This window comes from Podarcis raffonei, chromosome 4, assembly GCF_027172205.1.
Source record: "Podarcis raffonei isolate rPodRaf1 chromosome 4, rPodRaf1.pri, whole genome shotgun sequence".
NCBI classification, from domain to species: domain Eukaryota; kingdom Metazoa; phylum Chordata; class Lepidosauria; order Squamata; family Lacertidae; genus Podarcis; species Podarcis raffonei.
Window position 1 is genome coordinate 13786701 of NC_070605.1, and position 18963 is coordinate 13805663.

Genomic DNA, 18963 nt, shown 5'->3' on the forward strand with positions numbered 1-18963 from the left:
ACAAGAGGAGGTCTCTTTGCAAGGTAAGGAAGAGGCACAACTGAAAGGGGGCTGGCAGGCCATCCCAAACACCTTGATGGGCCTGATCTGGCCCATGGGTTGCAGGTTCCCTACCCATGAACCACAGGATGAGAGAACTACAGTGGTACCTCAGGTTACATACGCTTCAGGTTACAGACTCCGCTAACCCAGAATTAGTGCTTCAGGCTATTAAGCACTTCAGGATGAGAACAGAAATCACGCTCCGGTGGCGCGGCAGCAGCAGGAGGCCCCATTAGCTAAAGTGGTGCTTCATGTTAAGAACAGTTTCAGGTTAAGTACGGACCTCCGGAACGAATTAAGTACTTAACCTGAGGTACCACTATACCGGAAAGACTCTTCCTATTTTGAATGACCAGGGATAGCTCACTTGGTTAATAACGCCAAGCTTGTTAGGGAGAAATGATGTCTAAAGAAAGTCTTAAAGCAAAAAGCTCAGCTATTAGAACTGCAGGCGTTGCTACAAATAAAACTAAAGTGTTCAGTTCGTGTCAACACAGTTGCGTCACTAAATGAACAGCTTATTTACTGCAGGATGAAATTTCATGAACTGTTGAGAAGGATGAGAGGAAAAAATAAACTCGGGTAACCCTTTCCTATGCTAATGCAAAAAATATGGCGTTCTGCAAGTATTTTGTCCTTTGTTCTCTGCTTCAGATGATCTCTCAAGGCACTCAACACAACTAATCATAAAGTTCATCATATTTAAAGGCCCCTTGAAAGAAGCAGTGGTTAACCACTGCACCAAGATTTTACACGCATGCCCCACACTAAGGGCTCCGCTCGCTGGCCCCACCTACCCCTTTGCCCAACCAACACATCCCCCCCCCCACATCATAGCTGTTAACGTTTCCCATTTTTTAAGGGAAATTCCCTTATTCCAAATAGGATTCCTCGCAAGAAAAGGGAACAGTTGACAGCTATACCCCCAATACACATCACCCACTCCCTCACACACACACCATTTCTCTCCCATCTGAGGCAAATTCCATCAGCGACTCACAAACTTCCTACATCCAATTACAGTGCTTCACTTGGAAGTGCCTTTAAACACAGTTCACCAAGTGCAATCAGCTCAAACGGCGTCTGCCGCGTAGGAGCAAAACTGTTGGCATCTTCAGAAACAAACTTGCAGCCAACGCTGGTGCTGACCTCTAAAGCCCCAGGTCTTTTCAGGACATGTGTGGGGAAGCTTTGGTCCTCCAGATGTTGCTGGACTCCCATCATCCCAAGCCATCGGCCATGCTTGCAGGGGCTGGTGGGAACTGTAGCTCGACAACCTCTGGAGGGTGAAATGTTTAGGCAGGTATATCAAGGACAGATTGCACACACTTTAAACTACCCAAGCCTGGAGGTCAATACGGCCCTTACGGCTAGCAATAGGATTTGAAGCAGGTTGTGTATGGACTGCATTTTGGCATTCCTTACAGCATGTTCTTGAAGACTACTTATCTCCGCTTGAAAACATGACTGTGCTCAGACTTCCCTGATCCCCTGGATTCTGTGCCTCTACGTTTCCAATATTCTCCTGACGTTTTTAATGATTTTATGCTATTTCTACAGTTTATATGTACAGTGGTACCTCAAGTTACATACACTTCAGGTTACAGACTCCGCTAAACCAGAAATAGTGCTTCAGGTTAAGAACTTTGCTTCAGGATAAGAACAGAAATCGTGCTCCGGTGGCACGGCGGCAGCAGGAGGCCCCATTAGCTGAAGTGGTGCTTCAGGTTAAGAACAGTTTCAGGTTAAGTATGGACCTCCGGAACGAATTAAGTACTTAGCCTGAGGTACCACTGTACACTGCTTAGAGCATGGGTGTCAAACACAAGGCCCGCGGGCCGAATCTGGCCCGCCAGACCTCGTCATGTGGCCCGTGTAGCCGCTGCCGGCCGCCAGCCTTCACCTTTTATTCTCGCTTTTCTTTTCTTTTTTTTTTGACACAAGAAAGCCACCTCTTCAGCGCATGCGCGGCAGCCTACAAGCATCTGCCCTCTAGTAGCGCCGGCCGTTCTACACAGGAAACCTCCACTTTACATGCATTCCTACAGATACAACCGGCCCTTTGAGGGTGACCAAACTGCTGATGCGGCCCCCGATGAATTTGAGTTTGACACCCCTGGCTTAGAGTCTTTCCCTTCTAGTATTAAGCAGACCAAACGTTTTCTCAGACAAGTGAATAAATAGGGGTGGGACTATCCTGCTCAGATCCTCACCAGACAGCCTACGGCCTTCCCTAACCTAGCTGAGCCATAAATACTCCCAGGTCACGGCTGCGGGGTTGCCTGTGCCAATCGCCTATTTTAAGCCATGCCTGTCTGGCCGACCATCTCCGTGCAGCTGCCTCCTGCTCACTTCAGGACACTGCAGCATAGACCCCAAAACCATGAATGTTCTGCATGAACCTCAGGCCAATGCCAGCCCCGTCACCCCAAAATCCAGCAGCTACTTGTGTTAGTTCCTGCTGCTGAAGCCTACAACCCAGTGCTGGCAGTGAGTGACAAAATTAGACCTTACATATAGCTTAACTTTCCCGTTAATGCCACTTGAACAAAACAGGCAGTCCCCTGTTTCAGTTAAAATTACATAGGATTGTCAACAAGGTACAGTTACTGCAAAGGGATCATTTCGCCATTTAAATCATTGCACTAAAAGGAGGCAGCACAACAAAGAAGACTCCTTATTCATCAAGAAAGGCCACCGCAGAATCCTCCAGGGTGCTGCTAATTCCCACGTTTATTTCCAAACTGCTTGTCTGTTAATTTCCTTACAGTGTGGAGTAGTTGATGTGTTAGTCAGCTACAGAAACCTACAGGGCTAGAATCTCTGGCTTCAAGTGCAGGGGCTTATATCAGCCTGGATAGCTCAGTTGGTAAGCTGATAACGCCAAGGTTGCAAGTTCAATCCCTGTATGGGACAACTGCATTGCAGAGGGTTGGACTAGATGATCTGTCCCAACTCTATGATTCTATGATATAGATCAACATACAGCTTCCATCCCACCCAACAATCATCTCAGAAGATGAAGCAAGCCTTAGAACTGCCGGGGAACAGATGTAGTTCAGCAGTAGAACATCTACATTGCATGCAGAAAGGCCTCAGATTCAGTCCCCAGCATCTCCAGGAACAAGCTGGAAGAGATCCCTGCCTGAAACTCTGGAGATTTGCTGACAGTTAGTGCTGTAAAGGTAAAGGGACCCCTGAACATTAGGTCCAGTCGTGGCCAATTCTGGGGTTGCAGCGCTCATCTCGCTTTATTGGCCAAGGGAGCTGGCATACAGCTTCCAGGTCATGTGGCCAGCATGACTAAGCCGCTTATGGCGAACCAGAGCAGCGCACGGAAACGCCGTTTACCTTCCCGCCGGAGCGGTACCTATTTATCTACTTGCACTTTGACGTGCTTTCGAACTGCTAGATTGGCAGGAGCAGGGACCGAGCAACGGGAGCTCACCCTGTCGTGGGGATTCGAACCGCCGACCTTCTGATCGGCAAGTCCTAGGCTCTGTGGTTTAACCCACAGCGCCACCCGCGTCCCACAGTTAGTGCTGTAGACGATACTAATCTAGATGGACCAATGGTCTGATTGCTACCTACGTTCCACCAACCCAGCAGGCAGCTGTATAGGAAAGGGCCTCCCCGGTCGAAACCTAGCTGGCCAAACAGTTCCATGTCACAAACATTCTAGTTTCACTGAAAGTGAATTCAGTCCTGGATCTCCTGGCTGCTTTTTAATCAGGGCTAGCCATCTTATTTTGCACATAAGATGGTAAGAACTGATTTTAAAAAAAACAAACTTTTATTCCCCAGTCTCATAACCAAAAATCAATATGCTAGTGATGTACAGGGAAGAAGAAAAATAACACATTTAGATGCCTAGGCAACTCAGTGTCTGGGATATCTTTTAAACACAAACTATAAACATATTTGCTCTATGACTTGCATGTATTTTTTGCTGGCTATAGTTACATACCCTCCAACATTTCTTTGATGAACATAGGGACATCCTATATCATAATAATAATAATAATCATACCCCGTCCATCTGACTGGGTTGCCCCAACCAATCTGGGCAGCTTCCAACATGTATAAAAACAAAATAAAACATTAAACATTAAAAAACTTTCCCATACAGATGTCTTCTAAAGGTTGTATGTATAATTACTTATCTCCTTGGCTTGGTGATTGTCTAACACCATACCTTCCAATATTTCTTTGACAAAAATAGTGAAGTTGTAAGGAAAAGTGGGACCTTTGGGAATCAAATCAGAAACTGGGACAGCTTCTGTAAATCCGGGATGTCCTGGGGAAATAGGGACACTTGGGAGTGTCTGTAGTTATAGCTCTCTCTACCTTTAGGACGCGGGTGGCGCTGTGGGTTAAACCACAGAGCCTAGGGCTTGCCGATCAAAAGGTAAGCGGTTCGAATCCCCACGACAGGGTGAGCTCCTGTTGCTCGGTCCCTGCTCCTGCCAACCTAGCAGTTTGAAAGCACATGGGTGCAAGTAGATAAATCAGTACCGCTCCGGCGGGAAGGTAAACGGCGTTTCCAGGTGTTGCTCTGGTTCACCAGAAGCGGCTTCGTCATGCTGGCCACATGACCTGGAAGCTGTATGCCGGCTCCCTCGGCCAATAAAGCGAGAGGAGCGCCACAACCCCAGAGTCGGCCATGACTGAACCTAATAATCAGGGGTACCTTTACCTTTAGGAAGTGCAAAGGCTCTCACCCCACCCCACCCATCCTTTATAACATATTTTGCTCAAACGCTTTAAAGCAGGCATAGGCAAACTCGGCCCTCCAGATGTTTTGGGACTACAACTCCCATATCCCTAGCTAACAGGACCAGTGGTCAGGAATGATGGGAGTTGAAGTCCTAAAACATCTGGAGGGCCGAGTTTGCCTATGCCTGCTTTAAAGGCCCCCAAAAAAGAGCAATTACTGTCATACTAATTATTTAGTGGTAGAAAATAAAAGACTAATAGGCCGTTCCACAAATAATTGAATCAGGCTATCTGAGATGTCAGGGTGGGCATGCTAGTTTGAATCCCAGTGAGTCAGCTCAACTGACTTCTGAAGCAGCTTGGAAAGGGTCCATTCTGCAAATCTGTTGTCCACTTGAAATCACTGAGACGGCCCTAAGATACCGTATTTTTTGCTCTATAAGACTCACTTTTTCCCTCCTAAAAAGTAAGGGGAAATGTGTGTGCGTCTTATGGAGCGAATGCAGGCTGCGCAGCTTTCCCAGAAGCCAGAACAGCAAGAGGGATTGCTGCTTTCGCTGCGCAGCAATCCCTCTTGCTGTTCTGGCTTATGAGATTCAGCATATTTTTTTTCTTGTTTTCCTCCTCCAAAAACTAGGTGTGCCTTATGGTCTGGTGCGTCTTACAGAGCGAAAAATACAGCAAAGGAGATCACCAGCAATCCCATGTCTCTGACCGAGCTCTATGAGCTTGCAATAAACTGCAGGCCTAGATGGAGAAGCACATCTACACCCCAAAGTGCCATTCAATGGTGCCCAAATGAGTATCCAGAAGTATCTGCACGGCAGCTGCACTAGCAAAAGCTTGTTTCCGCACAGGCTCTTCTTCTCTACAGAATCTAAGTGGGTGGATTGTCCACTTGAATAAAGCACTACCTACAGCAACACAGTGCTTTCCTTAACTTTGCAGTCCAGTCCAATGGCTGTTTGGAACAAACAGGCATTGGACTAGACTGCAAAGCTCAGGAAAGTGCTACAGTGGGTGAGTGACAACACCATTATTAAAATTAAGTTTGCATGCTTATACTTCGGGTAAATCACATTGAGCTTGGTGGGGCCAAAAGTGATTTGCCCCAATTACCGTATTTTTCGCTCTATAGGACGCACTTTTCCCCCTCCAAAAATTAAGGGGAAATGTGTGTGCATCCTATGGAGCAAATGCAGGCTCCTTGGCTTCAGCGATAGCAACGTGAAGCCTCCGAAGCACAGAAGGAGCACTCCCTCCATGCTCCGGAGGCTTCAGGTTCCTTTTGCTGAAGCCAGGAGAGCAAGACTCTCCTGGCTTCAGCAGAGAGGGAGAGCTACGCAACGCCCCTTCAGCCCCTCCATTTCTCCTGCCGCTTCGCTGAAGGGGCGCTGAGCAGAGAGGGGAAGAATTTTTTTTTCTTGCTCTCCCCCTCTAAAACAAGGTGCGTGCGTCCTATGGAGCGAAAAACACGGTAAGTGTGTACAGAACTGAAACTATGAAGAGTTGTTGTTATTGTTTACAATTTGTATTTTGGATAATGGCATTGTTACCCCACCCATCCCAAACCTTAGGAACAATGGTTAGTAGGGCACTTAAAAATAAAAACAGCAACAACAATGAACAAGCCCACAGTAACACAAATGACTTTAACAACTATATGAACAACATATGCTCCAAAAGCTCTATGTTTGGATTGGAGACTCCAACACGCCCTTTTTCCTAAAGTCCTTGCATAGTTTTCTCATAGCTCACATATCACCAGTTCACCAAGGAAGCCCCCAGCACAAACTTATCAGGCTGAACTTTCAAAGCTCGTCCTTCTGGGCCAAGGCAAACTGCTCCTAGAAAAAGCTCTGCTTTTATAGCCAGCGCAGGAAACTGCATATTTCTTTACCCCCAACTTGCCAAGAAAAAGGGGTAGGGGTGGAGAAGATGAGGAGGGTAAAATAAAAGAAGCAATTCCAGGCACAAAAGAAATAAAGAAATCTATGGCAAGCAGAAGGGACCTGGGCTGTCGCTGCATTGTTGCTCTCCTTTGACAACAATAAGAAAGGAAGGAAAAGAGATCAGATAAAATATAAATGCAAGGCAGTTGAGCTGAGGAATGTCGATCCCTCGGGAAGGGAACGGCACTCGCAAGATTAAAGAAAATGATATCAAATAGGATGTGCTGCAATATCGGCTTTTGTGGCCATTGTGTCAGTGTTTACAAACGCGTTGATCTCAAGGAACAGGGGGTTTCATTGTTCATCCCGAACTCATGTCACGCAGGGCAATGCGATTCCAATGAAAGTTTGCCAGAGGACAAAACAGTGTCAGTTACACAAGGGAAGCGCAGGAACAAATCTATGCAGTAGCGGCGGAGGAGAGGCAGCTAGCCGGCCATATGGATTCAATTCGAGCCGTTCCATTCCAGGGAGGGAACTCTGTACAACAGGAACCAACACAATGACGCCAGGCCTATACTCCACAAAACCACTTAAGACAGATCACACTCACACTATCTCTCTCTCTCTCACACACACACACACACACACACACCCACACACCAGTTTTTCTCCTCTGTATGCTTTTACTTGGACAAGCTGCTGAAATCAGTGGGATTTAACTTGGGATCCCACGGTTCTTCCACATAGTACTTTCATCAATTGCATTAATTATAGGCAATGGGAGGAGGAGAGGTCTCTTAATAAAAGCCATAAGCCCCACTGCCTGATTCTTTAGCCAAATCCCATAACACCCTCCCCAAAAGCATTGTAAACCCAGTAGTTATTGGGGTGGGGCACTGAATAGAAAGTCCTGCTACTTGTCTATGAGCTTTCTTCCAACCACAGTCCAGAATACACTTAAACCATGGAACCACAGTACTGCAGAATTGGAAGGGACCCTGAGGGTCATCTAGTCCAACCCCCTGCACTGCAGGAATCGCCCAACGTAAGGCTCAAACCCACAACCCTGAGATTAAAAGTCTCGTGCTGAGCTATCCTTATCTGGGAGCAATCCTTTGGTTTATTTGGGATTTTATGCTGCCAGAGTATATGTTTGCATAAGAAACATATACTCTGGCAACATATAATCCCCCCCAAAAACCTATGATTGCTCTCAAATAAATTGTGAGAGCGCAAGTTAGGCTAAGGGCTCCAGAGCCAGTGTCAAGATGCAGCGTCCTGGGCAGCTCGGAGGGCCCCAGCAGGACGCCTTTGCTCCCAGCTGGGTAGCTGGATGTGGGGAGCTGCCATTTTAATTTCCCACATTGCCCATGACTGATGCTGCATCAGGAGCACTGTGGGAAAATCAAAAGCAGCAGCCCAAATTGCCATGGCTGCCCACCCCTGCCAGGGAAGCACTCCAGGTGAGGAGGAAGCTAATGACACATGAGGCGTTCCACCAGAGGGCACTATGCCAAGAGCGCCCTGAAACCTGGAGCCAGTTCTGCAGAATCCCATTGCAGCCAGCACATCTCAAATGCACTGATGGCTCAATCCGAAGGAGGTTTATTTGGAAATAAGACCCTTCGGATTGCACTGGAACAACAGGCGATGGGGCTGATAGAGGTGCTACTCTCCCCGCACGCAGGCTGTAGAAAAGCCCTTCCCTAAGGAACAACGCTGTATGCAGGGAATGCAATGTTTTTAAAGCTCCTTCCCAGTGCATGGAGCATTTATCCGCCTGCGGCGCAGCATATTTCTTCCGGTGGTAGCACAGAATGTGCAGTCAGGAGTTCTTGCAAGTTAGAATAATAAACCCTCACAATCTCTATAATGCAGTGGGGCTGGGACTAAGACACTGATTTGTCATATGTTCAGCTGCTGGGCTGAGCAGATCTAACTCATTCTCCCTTACCCACACACAACTTCATGTTGGGGGAAGGTAACTTGCCTCTCCTAATCTCCTCCCCACACATTGGATTCTCAGTCCTCAAGAAGAGAAAGAGCTGTCAAATTTAGTTTTGCAAATTCCCACACAGTCCGCAAAATTAATATTTGGGGGTGGGGGAGTGAGCAACGATGACCCTCCAACTAAAATTCAGCCTTATCAGAAACACAAGTATTGCAACTTGTATGGCTTTTGACAAGACTGCACTTTATTCATCAGGGTGCCCAAGCATCCGAAACACAGCTGCAAGCTATGCAAACTTGCTGAACTCAGTGATGCTTACTTCCCAAGTTGACATTCAGAGGCTCAGGCTACATAGACCCACCTTCGCAAAACTGAGGATGGTTCCTGAAAAAAAACGAAGAGGACCAATAGGAATCTTTCAGACTATTTTAAGACACCAGTCATCCCAGGAGAAAGAGCAGAACAGCCCAAGTCCTTGCTGTGTCAATGTTTGCTTTCCTCCTCGCCAATCAGGCATTTCTCCGGACATTCCCAGGGCCTTCCATCTCTCTGAGCATCTTGGCAGCATTAAGAACAGTGAGTGACTGATTCTGGTTGCCAAGAGAATAAAACTGGACCAGTACAGCCGCTTCCCTGACAATTTATGGCTTGCATATGGTCATCTGGAATTTGTCGTTAGTGTGTGGTCAAAGTTTTTACCGAGTTGAAAACACAGAGAGAGAGAGAGATTCCAAGCCTGGGACCTCTGTCCATGGGACAGAGGGTCATGGATGAATGATAATCCAGCTTCTACCTAGGGTTTTAATAGGTCATAAGATTTTATGGTAACTATATTCATAATGTATTTTTGTGGGTGTTTGTCCTTTGATGCTATGGCCTGTCGGCTATGCAAATAAAGTCTATTCATTCATTCCAAGCCTGTTAGCAACCATCAGAAAGAAAAGGAAAAACAGGAGTGGGGAACGGGGTGAGTTTTTTGGGGGAGGTAGGAATACTCATTGCAACATATTGGTTATGTAGCAGGCTAGGATGCAGGCTTCCTCAGAAACAAGTCCCACCAAGCTGAATCAAACTTACTTCTTAGTAAGCACGCTTAGGATCTCAGCCTTACCATACATGCATGCAAAAGTATGTCTTATAGACCAATCTTTTCAAATACTCTTGGTGGAAGCAAGTCCCATTTTATTCAACAGGATAAACTTCCAAGTGAGAGTGGGACTGCAGTCTCCCTATAGGAAATTACAGTGTGATCCTATGCACTTTGCTCAGAAGTAAATTCCACTAAGTCCAAGGGTGCTTAGGACTGCAGCCTAAGCCCCATCAAACTCAGTGGAGCTTACTTCTGAGTAAATGTATCCAGGGCGTGGGGTTCCTGGAGGACTGTTATCTTTTCTCTATTTTAAACACCACTCGCCTACCCCTATGACTATTGCTTATGTCATCTTTTTTTAAAAAAAGAAAGAAAGACGAGAGCCATTTCCAATAGTAAACATATCTGACATTTAAACACACACACACACATTTATATCCTCTACTGATCTTGCAAAACAAGGAGGCAGAAAGAGTGATGGGGAAGGAGCTGACTCAAGTCTTCGAAGCTTGCATTAAATCATCTCTTTCGCACCCAGTAATTGTTCAACGTGCCAAAGACTCTCCACCGCAGCCCCCCAAAACACGAACACACCCGGGTATGTTCAGTCAATGCCACAATTAGGTGCTTCAACCGTCCCAGACACTCACACCCCAACATCTGGAAAGGGGAAGAAAGAGGAGAGGCAGGCAGAAACACTGTCTGATAAGCATTCAGCAAGCAAGCCCGTCTCTGTAGGGATTCCGCACATGTAACCTTTCCTTTCCCAAAAAGAAAAAAAAGACAGGAGGAGGAGGATGGGGAAACACCGCGTTTGCAGACAACTCCAAGGCTTTGTTGCTGGGGCTCATCAATAATCTTCGGAGTTAGGAGGCGGCTCATTATCATTATCACTTTGCTTTGGGCGATGTTGCATCCAAACAGCAGGGAATCCAGGAGACAAAGCGTGTTTCCACCCCCCAACCCTCCTTCCCCACGCCGCCGCCAATGCATACATCCACAACACGTTCCGGATTTTAGACAGACCAGCAAGCTGATAGATATGAAGAAGGGGAAATCATGCTTTAAATAAAATAAAAAAGCATGGCGCAACTCACCTGGTTTGGGACGGCTGCTCCCTGCCCTTTACAAAGAACATAAGCCAAGAGGCCAGGTTGGAAACCAAGTCACTTAATTAGACATGAGCGGGGCAAAGCTTGCGAAGCAGTTCCCTTGGGATGCAAACTGTAGAAGGTCGTGTGTGCGCGCCGCTTCCTCCCCAACCAACCTAAGCCACCCACTCCCGCCCCCTTTTGCTTGGGATTCAGTCACTGGTGCTGCTGCTGCTGCTCTGGTTGCTGGAAGCAGCAACAGCAGGGGGATGGAGGAGGAGGCTGCACACCGATCTGGGTCTGGCACAATGAATTGCAGCGCAGAAGGACCGCCCCGCCCTTCAGCCGCTTTGCAATTACATCATCCTTCTGTGGCTCGGCAGGGGGCGGAGGCGGAGGGTGGGCGGGGAAAAGGAAAGACAGAGCTTTCCCATTGGCCCCTCCGGGCATGCGTCCCTTGGGTCCCTGGGAAACGTAGTCCCGGGGAGCGGTTCCGCCCCGGACTACTACAGGCGCGTCTGGTCGTCCGCAGCACTACAACTCCCGTGAAGCCCCGCGCGGCGCGGCCTCAGAAAGGAGCTGAGGGAGAAGAGGGAGGGCCTTAAGGTTTCGGGAGCCGAGCCCGCTCGCTCCCTCAGAGCGGCCATATTGGCGGCGGTGATGACGGCGGCGGCGGCAGTGCGGTTCTCGACGGGCGCCCTGCGGAGAGGAGGAGCGGCCCTAAGGAAGCCGGGTTTAAAGTGGCGGTGCGGTGGGAGAGGAGGGGGGTGGGGGAGCGAGCGGGGGTGGGAATAAAGCGAACCGGAGCGGTTGAGGAGAGCTATTTCAACCTGAGGGGGGGGGGAGAAGCGACGGTGGGCGCGAGGAGGTCAAAAGTCCTCGGGTGCGTTTAGCGATTCTCTCTCCCTCTCCCCTTCGTGATAAGTGAGGGGCGGGGGCGCGCGCTGGGGGGGGCGGCGTGTTGCCGTGGGAACCTCGGATGGGAGCGCGGCTGCGCCTTCCCCGCCCCTTCATAGGTGTCCCCAGACCGCAGCGTTCCGCGCTTGTCGCGGGTGGCGCAGAGGTTAGAGCGCTCGTTGCCGGCGTCCCCGGGAGCCCCGCGTTCGGTTCCCGGGCGCCTCTCTCGGGCCGGGTTCCCCTAATGGCAGTTTGAACACCGAAGCAATCGGTTCCTGCGGCGCCAGTGCAGAGCGCAAGCCTTGAGCCAGGATTAGTGGCGCCTGCTACTTGGGCATGGATAGGAAGCTGCCCCAGACTCTTGCTTAGGTCCATCTAGCTCAGTGTTGCCTGCACTGGCTGGCAGCGGGCCAGGACTGAGCTTGCAGCCCTTGAATTTAATGGGATTTTACTGTTGAGTTGAGTGGCTTTGTTTGGGGTGGGTGGATTAGAGTTTCACTGAGTTTAGGGAATGACCAGGTTTTTATTTCTCTCCCTCTCCCCCAATGCAGCCTGCAAACCCTCCTGCTTGCAAAACCATCACACTGCCTGGAAATCCTGCTTTTCGTAAAACTAGGAGAGTTGGTCCTAGTGGCATGTAGTCCTGAGAATCTGTCCAGCTTGCGGCTGTAATATACAGCGAAGTGGTAGAGCACTTACTTGCATGCAGGGAGTCCGCAGGTTGAATCCCCAGGGGATCTGCTGCCAGTCTGTGTAGACAGTGCTGAGCTAGAAGAACCAATATTGCAGTTCAGGGTAAGGCAGCTTCCTAATCTAGACAAATTCCCCAATAAAGTTGATGAAAGACAGCAGAATTATAATAGTTTTAACTTTGGAAATTCCCCTCCGCCCCCCCCCCCCCCCAAATCCTACTACAGATTTCCCTTGTTTCCAAGCACTTTGTGGTTTACTCAAGATATACCTTAGCAGTGCAACTCTGTACATCTTTACTCAAAAGGTCCCACTGAGTTCAGTGGGGCTTGCTTGCAGGTAAGTGGGTATAGGACAGCAGCTTTAAAAATAATTTTCTGCTTCTTGACAAGATCTCTGGGATCTTATTTGAAAGGTGAGGTAGAAATCCCTGTAACATACCTATGATAGTTTAGATTGTGTTGGAATTTCAGGGCAATATTATGGAGCTCCATTGTGCTAGATTGCATAGTCCTAAAATGGTGAGGTTTCAACGTTCCTGTTTTAATCTGCTACATATACTATTATGCTAGTATCCTGCCTGTTTGTTTGCTCTACAACAAACATTCCACGTGGCTGAAAAGTTTATTTACAAAGCGTTATAAAAGCCTAGTGAAAACAGATATCACAACAGGGAGGTAGCTGATAGTATAAGGACAAATTAACGATAAGGGTCATCCTCGTTTTGCTTCAGCAGAATCACATCTTTAACCATCAAACCCCGAAGATATTCTTGCATTGCAGGAAATAGATGACTCTTGGTCTCCCAAGTCTACAATTCTATGATATTGGTCTCATTCTGTGGGAATTGTTGGCTAAAAATGGAGCATCATTGACAGATGTCAAAGAGCTCAATGTGTGGATGTTAAACTAGTTTGGTAAATACTTCTTCCAGAGCAGGAATGGGGAACGTTTGGCCCTGCAGATCTTGCTGGGCTTCAGTTCCCATCATTCCTCACCAATGGCCATGCTACCTGGGGCAGGTGAGTGTTTGTCTAGACCAGAAGGACTGGGCATTTCCATGCTGTGTTCTCTTACCAGTTTTGGTGTTAACCATGTTCTGTGTATCCTCCAGAGAGTTTGAGTCCATTAGCTTTCCTATCACTGCTGTGGAACTACAAAATGCTACATTTAGGCCACTGCTTTGCTTTTCAGAACTACAATTCCCATAGTTCTCTGGAAAAAAGGATTGTTAAACTCACTCTTCATATATAGTATTGTGAAATATGTGTGTGTGTGTTTGAAAAATCAGCTTTGCCCACACATGTATATTTTAGGGAGGGGAAAAACTCACTGCTTGACCACTTTTTAATTCCTTTTATATTCCTAACACCAGGAAATGTTCTTACCCCAGCACAGCTTTATAGGGAGATGAAGCGTACTGCATTACAGTATCTTTAGAAAGGGCCTCTATAAAGAGCAGGCAGGGGGCTATTTTATCTCTGATCTTAGCGCTAAGCACCACAGTGCTGAGATCAGAAAGTTTGCATTTTACTTTTCACAGATATAGCCCTCCAAAGTGCCGGGTAGTGGGGAGGGGGCTGGAAATGATGGTTGTGTGTGCATCAGCACCTGTCTTGTGTGTGTGATAAATTTATGTAAGAGTGTGTCTAGTGTTTGTGCTGCGTGTGTGTGTCTATGCATGTGTACACTGACCACTTTCACCACTGGCATGTGGCCTTCAGAAAAGTGGTTGGTTGTCAGTGTGGCCCTCGGGCCAGAAAAGACTAGCTGTTCCTTGTTCACACCAAGCAATCTCACCTGAACGTACATTTGGGGTTTGAGATTATATAATACACAGGCTGAGCCGGTAAATGGGGGCAGGGGGAAGGCTTGTGATCTGGTCACATAAACATTTGTGGCGGTCATTCTAAACCAGGGGTTGCCTTCCTTTTGGACCAGTGGGCCCATTACTAATGTTGGAGGCCACCAGTCACAAAATAGTTGCTATTGCAATTGGGGAGAGGGATGTGATGGTGGAGGATAACCTGAAATGGTTGCCACAGGGAGTGTGGCGACATGCAAAATTAGAAACACAGCCACCCACAACAACTTTATGCTTTCAATGGGAAGTCTTACCTGTCCCGATTGTGGAGATACACAGCCATGGGTGTAGCCGGAAGGGAGGACTCTCCCCCCCCCCGGCCTGGATCAAGTAAAACAAAAGGAATACTTAACTAACTGACCAATCACATCGGTTCTGCCCCCCTCAACAAAAGTTCTCCCCCCGCAACAAGAATCCTGGCTACATCCATGCAAACAGCACTGATTTTAAACATACTGTACACTGATCCTGCTGCTGAACATTTTGCTCCATAACATTATTTCTAGGAGGCCTGGAGACACGTTTAAAAAGAAGAACGAAAGCATGAAGTCTGGGGCTTGTGCCCAGGTGAAAGCCTTTGCTTGGTGCCCACAGGTGCTACGTTGGAAACCCTAGTTCTAAACTTAAAAGCAGAAATGCAGCACGGTCTTATGTGTGTTTACTCAGAAGTAGTGCTTTTTTTTCTTTAAAAAAATGTTTAGGGGTACTCTCATTTTCCTACTCGTATTGAAATATTTCCCCTCAATGAGGCCAAACTTAGATTCACAAAATGTTTAGGGGTATGCGTCCCCGTCCCCCCCGAAAAAAGCACGGATCAGAAGTAATCCCTGCTGTGTCCCAAGGGACTTTACTCCTAAATCGATGTTCTTGGGGTTTCAGCCTTATGCTGAAAGCTCCCTTAGACACAATGAGGCTTACTTCTGAGTAAATGTGTAGCAGTGAATTGACACTGGGTTGGTGCACTGACCTTAAGCCCACCAAAATTACTAGTCAACCTATCTAGGAATATTTAGGTGCAGCACATTGGCAGACACTGTTGGGGGACGGAGTGGAGTGCTTCGACTTGCAAAAGTTTCTTTCCAGGTGAGTGGCTTGGGGAGGACATAAAGCAGGGCTCCCCAAACTAAGGCCCGCAGGCCGGATAAGGCCCAAGGGACTCTTTTATCCGGCCCGCAGCAACTCCCACTGCTGCCGCCTGCTCTTACCTGCACTGCGCGGCTGTCCACTTCCGGGTTGTAGGAGCACCAGAAATAGCTTGTGAGCATGCACAAGTGTTAATATGCGCAAGAGTTATTTCCAGTGCACATCTGGGTCAGAGGAGGCCCGTGCACATGTGCACAAGCTATTTCCGGTGCTCCTCCAACCCTGAAGTGCGCCGGAAATAGCGTGTGCGCACACATATGGGCATGCGCTCCTCCTGATCGGTGCTGGAGACACCAGCCCGAGGCGCGGCAAGTTTGCTGACCCCTGACATAAAGCAATGATGGGAAACCTGTGACCTACCAGGTGTTGCTGGACTCTAGCTCCAATCATCCCCAGCCAGAGTGGACCATAGGGATGATGGCTGATAGTAGGCCACAGTCCCCCCATCCCTTGTAAAGTAAGCAACTAATGAGAAATGCAAAGTGCTTAATGTTCAGTTTTGCGTTCTCTTTCAGGAGCTGCCAGCACAGAGAATGTGACTTCTACGTCTCTTCGTTTCTTAATGGGGACATACTAGAGATTTCTGTGATCTGGGCTTTATCTGCCGTTTCTGGGCAATGTCTTGGAAGGACGAGGGCGTGCTGCTTATCCCATGACCCAGCAAGAATTGAAGCAACAGCGCATTCATTTTATCATGGCTAGTTGGGAGGGGAGGGTGGAGGTAATTTATTCAAAGTTCTTCCTTCTGCAGACACTTCACTCAAACCTTGTTCGTTCCTCTTCAATCCCTTTCCCTTCACAGCAGGTAGATCTGTAGCACCTGAAGAAAATGTTTATTGAGGGCTTTAAAATCTGAGTAGGCTCAGGATGTTCCCTCCTGGGTGTCAGAACATCCTGTTTTTAAGATTTGTCAAATTGAATCTCCTCCACAGCAACAAATCCATTCATAGGTAAAGGCAGTAAGTATTTTGAAAAGCCCTGCCAGGATCTTGTTTCTGTAAAGCAGCATCTGACACAGGTTTCACTGAACGTTGGCCAAAATGTTATTACAGACAAATTAGGTGCTTTTTGCTGCCTTCTATAGAGTCAAACCTTGATCTATGTATTGTTTACTCTGGCTGCCAGTTGTTCTCCAGGGTCTCGGGTTAAGAGGTATTTACAAACCCTTCAGTGTGAGATCTTTGAAATGGGGATGCCAGAGATGAACCCAGGACCCTCGGGCATGCAAAGCATGTCCTGTACAACCGAGTTACTTTGTTCCGACATTTTTGGGATGGTGCTATTGTTATAAATAGTCCCATCGGTCTGCTGCAGAGCGATGCACTATACAGGAGACTTTGCAAAAAATTAACAGCTGGATGCTTGCCCCCGAAGAGTTTGCAAAGTAAATTTCAGCTGTGGGTGGGTTTGGAGGAAAGGCAAAAAATCTAAAGAGGGGAAGGATTGTGCTAGGAATCGGCAACTGAAGACTCCACCAATTTGAGCCCACAGTAAGTTGCAGGCCACAAGTTCAGGTGTGTCTACACAGAATAGGGGCATCAGCTTGGAGAGATGGCCTTCCAACCTCAATTACTAAAGCTCTGACTTGGACAGGAGCACAGTGGAGTGTGTGAACTGCCAATCCAATTGCACATCAATTGTCTGTGACCTATAGACGGGACTTATTTTAAAATTTCTTCTACAAGAGGAGACAGCAGGAACCAGGTAATAATGAGTCTGGTTGCACTTTGGTCTCGATACTGTGTAAAGCACCTACATAGTATGTGAATCAGGGTTGACATACTGAAGATTGAAATTTTTTTGCACGCTTCATATTTTCTACTTATTCTCAACTTGGAATCGCTTAAGCCCAGGTGTAGTTAAGAGCTGCAGCCTCATGCGGTGATCATAACAAGCTTACGTAGAAGTAAATCCAGTTGGTTGCACAGTGGGACTTGGTTCCTGCTCCTAAAGATAATGCAGGTGGTCTGTTTACCAGGTACAAGGAAGTGGCCAGTTGCGATTTTCTTGGGTCTATTTTATTAGACAATTCAAATGGCTTTTGTGGCCAGATCTTATAAACAGCCTAGTCAAATGACTTTGATTTCTTAAGCTATGTTTACACATACCTTTAACTATTTTATCCCTTGGAACCAAATACGTGTTGAATTTAATTTCCAGGTGGACCTTCTTTCAGTCTCTCCTTCAGGTTTCCAAAGCAATACTTTTGCTTAGCATTATCCATGCCACTGGTGCTGCTTTTTTTAGAATGGAGCAAATCAGTGCTGCTGCTGACCTATCCCCTTACAAGGGTTCGATGCTGCTGGAGAAAGAGGCTTCATTGCATCCATTATGCACAGCAGGAGTGAAGAGGCTTTGTCCCTGCAGACTTTACTTGGCTACAGTTGCCAGCATCCCTGCTGATGGACCATTCTGGCTTGGTCTGATGGGAGTTGGCTTCCCTCTGAAGTTTGGAGGGCAATAGGGTCCCCTTCCTTGACACACAAGATAGATTTTAACCTGGTGGCTAATTTAATGCTCAACAATTTCATACTAGAAGGGTTTGGTTTTAATGTGCAGAAAACATGGATAACCATCAAGTAATGATGCTTGCTTTCCACAGTTTTCCATATGCCGAATGCTCCTTACCACAGTCCTCTTAGAAAGCCGGATGCCATCCTCGTGCTGTAGAAGCAGATACAGTAGTAACCTTTTCTTGAGGAAATCTGGAATGTCCTTCGAAGGCTCCTTGCTGATTTCAGTGCATGGCAGTCTCCCCTAACCTGGTGCCTTCCAACTTGTTTAGAAGTCTTTCATCACAATCGGCCTTTGCAAGCATGGACAGTGTTTAGTGAACGATGAGAGTCTTGGCCTGACAAAATGGGGATAAGCCACAGATTGGCTTTTAAAAGCATGTCACACTCTGGCAGAGGGGGGAGTCTGGTTTTGGTAAGATGGTCATGCAGGGCCGACACACCCATGGGGCAAGTTAAAGGCAGCCGCCTCGGGCGGCAGGATCCACAGGGTTAGCAGATCTGACCTTCAAGGAAGGCTGGGAATATGGCCTCTACAGCGGCCTTGTTCCTGATGTAGACATTCACTCGCCCCTTCCCTGGTGAGTGGGCATTGGGTGTTTTGCTTCGGGTGCCAAAATGCCTTTGATTGGCCCTGTGTTTGTGGACCATCCAATCAAGATGTTGATGTTTTCTTCCCGACCCAAGGTTGGCAGATGTGTTGGAACGACTGAGCCAATGGGAGATGGAGAGACTGTCATCACGTGTGAGTGCAAAGTCAAGTAGCTAAACATTGCTAACCCCATTTTTATCCCAAGTGGCTCTTCCCTCACAACCAAGCTTTCCCAGCGAACTTCCTGGCTTAGCAGGGGATTTGAACTCTGGTCTCCGAGGTCTTAGTCCAACATTCCAACCACTGCTCCACATTGCCAGTCTTGCAAGAGAATGAAGAAGCCTAGGAGGAGATGGCAGGAACAAGTGACCCATACCGTTATATATTGCATAGAAAAGCAATACGAATGGGCAGTTTCCAGAATGTTAGCCTCTTGCAGCAAAAAACATAATGCTGTGGCACCTTGGAAGAGTTGATGG

General features: G+C 47.5%; 1 protein-coding gene across 1 annotated transcript in view; it reads right to left on the reverse strand.

Moving 5' to 3' along the window:
* RAB30 (RAB30, member RAS oncogene family) overlaps positions 1-11508 on the reverse strand; it is a 44107-nt gene extending 32599 nt beyond the window's left edge. The window contains exon 1 of the mRNA XM_053385469.1: positions 10792-11508. The gene's annotated coding sequence lies outside the window, so the exon portion shown is untranslated. The remainder of the gene's footprint in view (positions 1-10791) is intronic.
* Positions 11509-18963: the final 7455 nt, after the last annotated feature.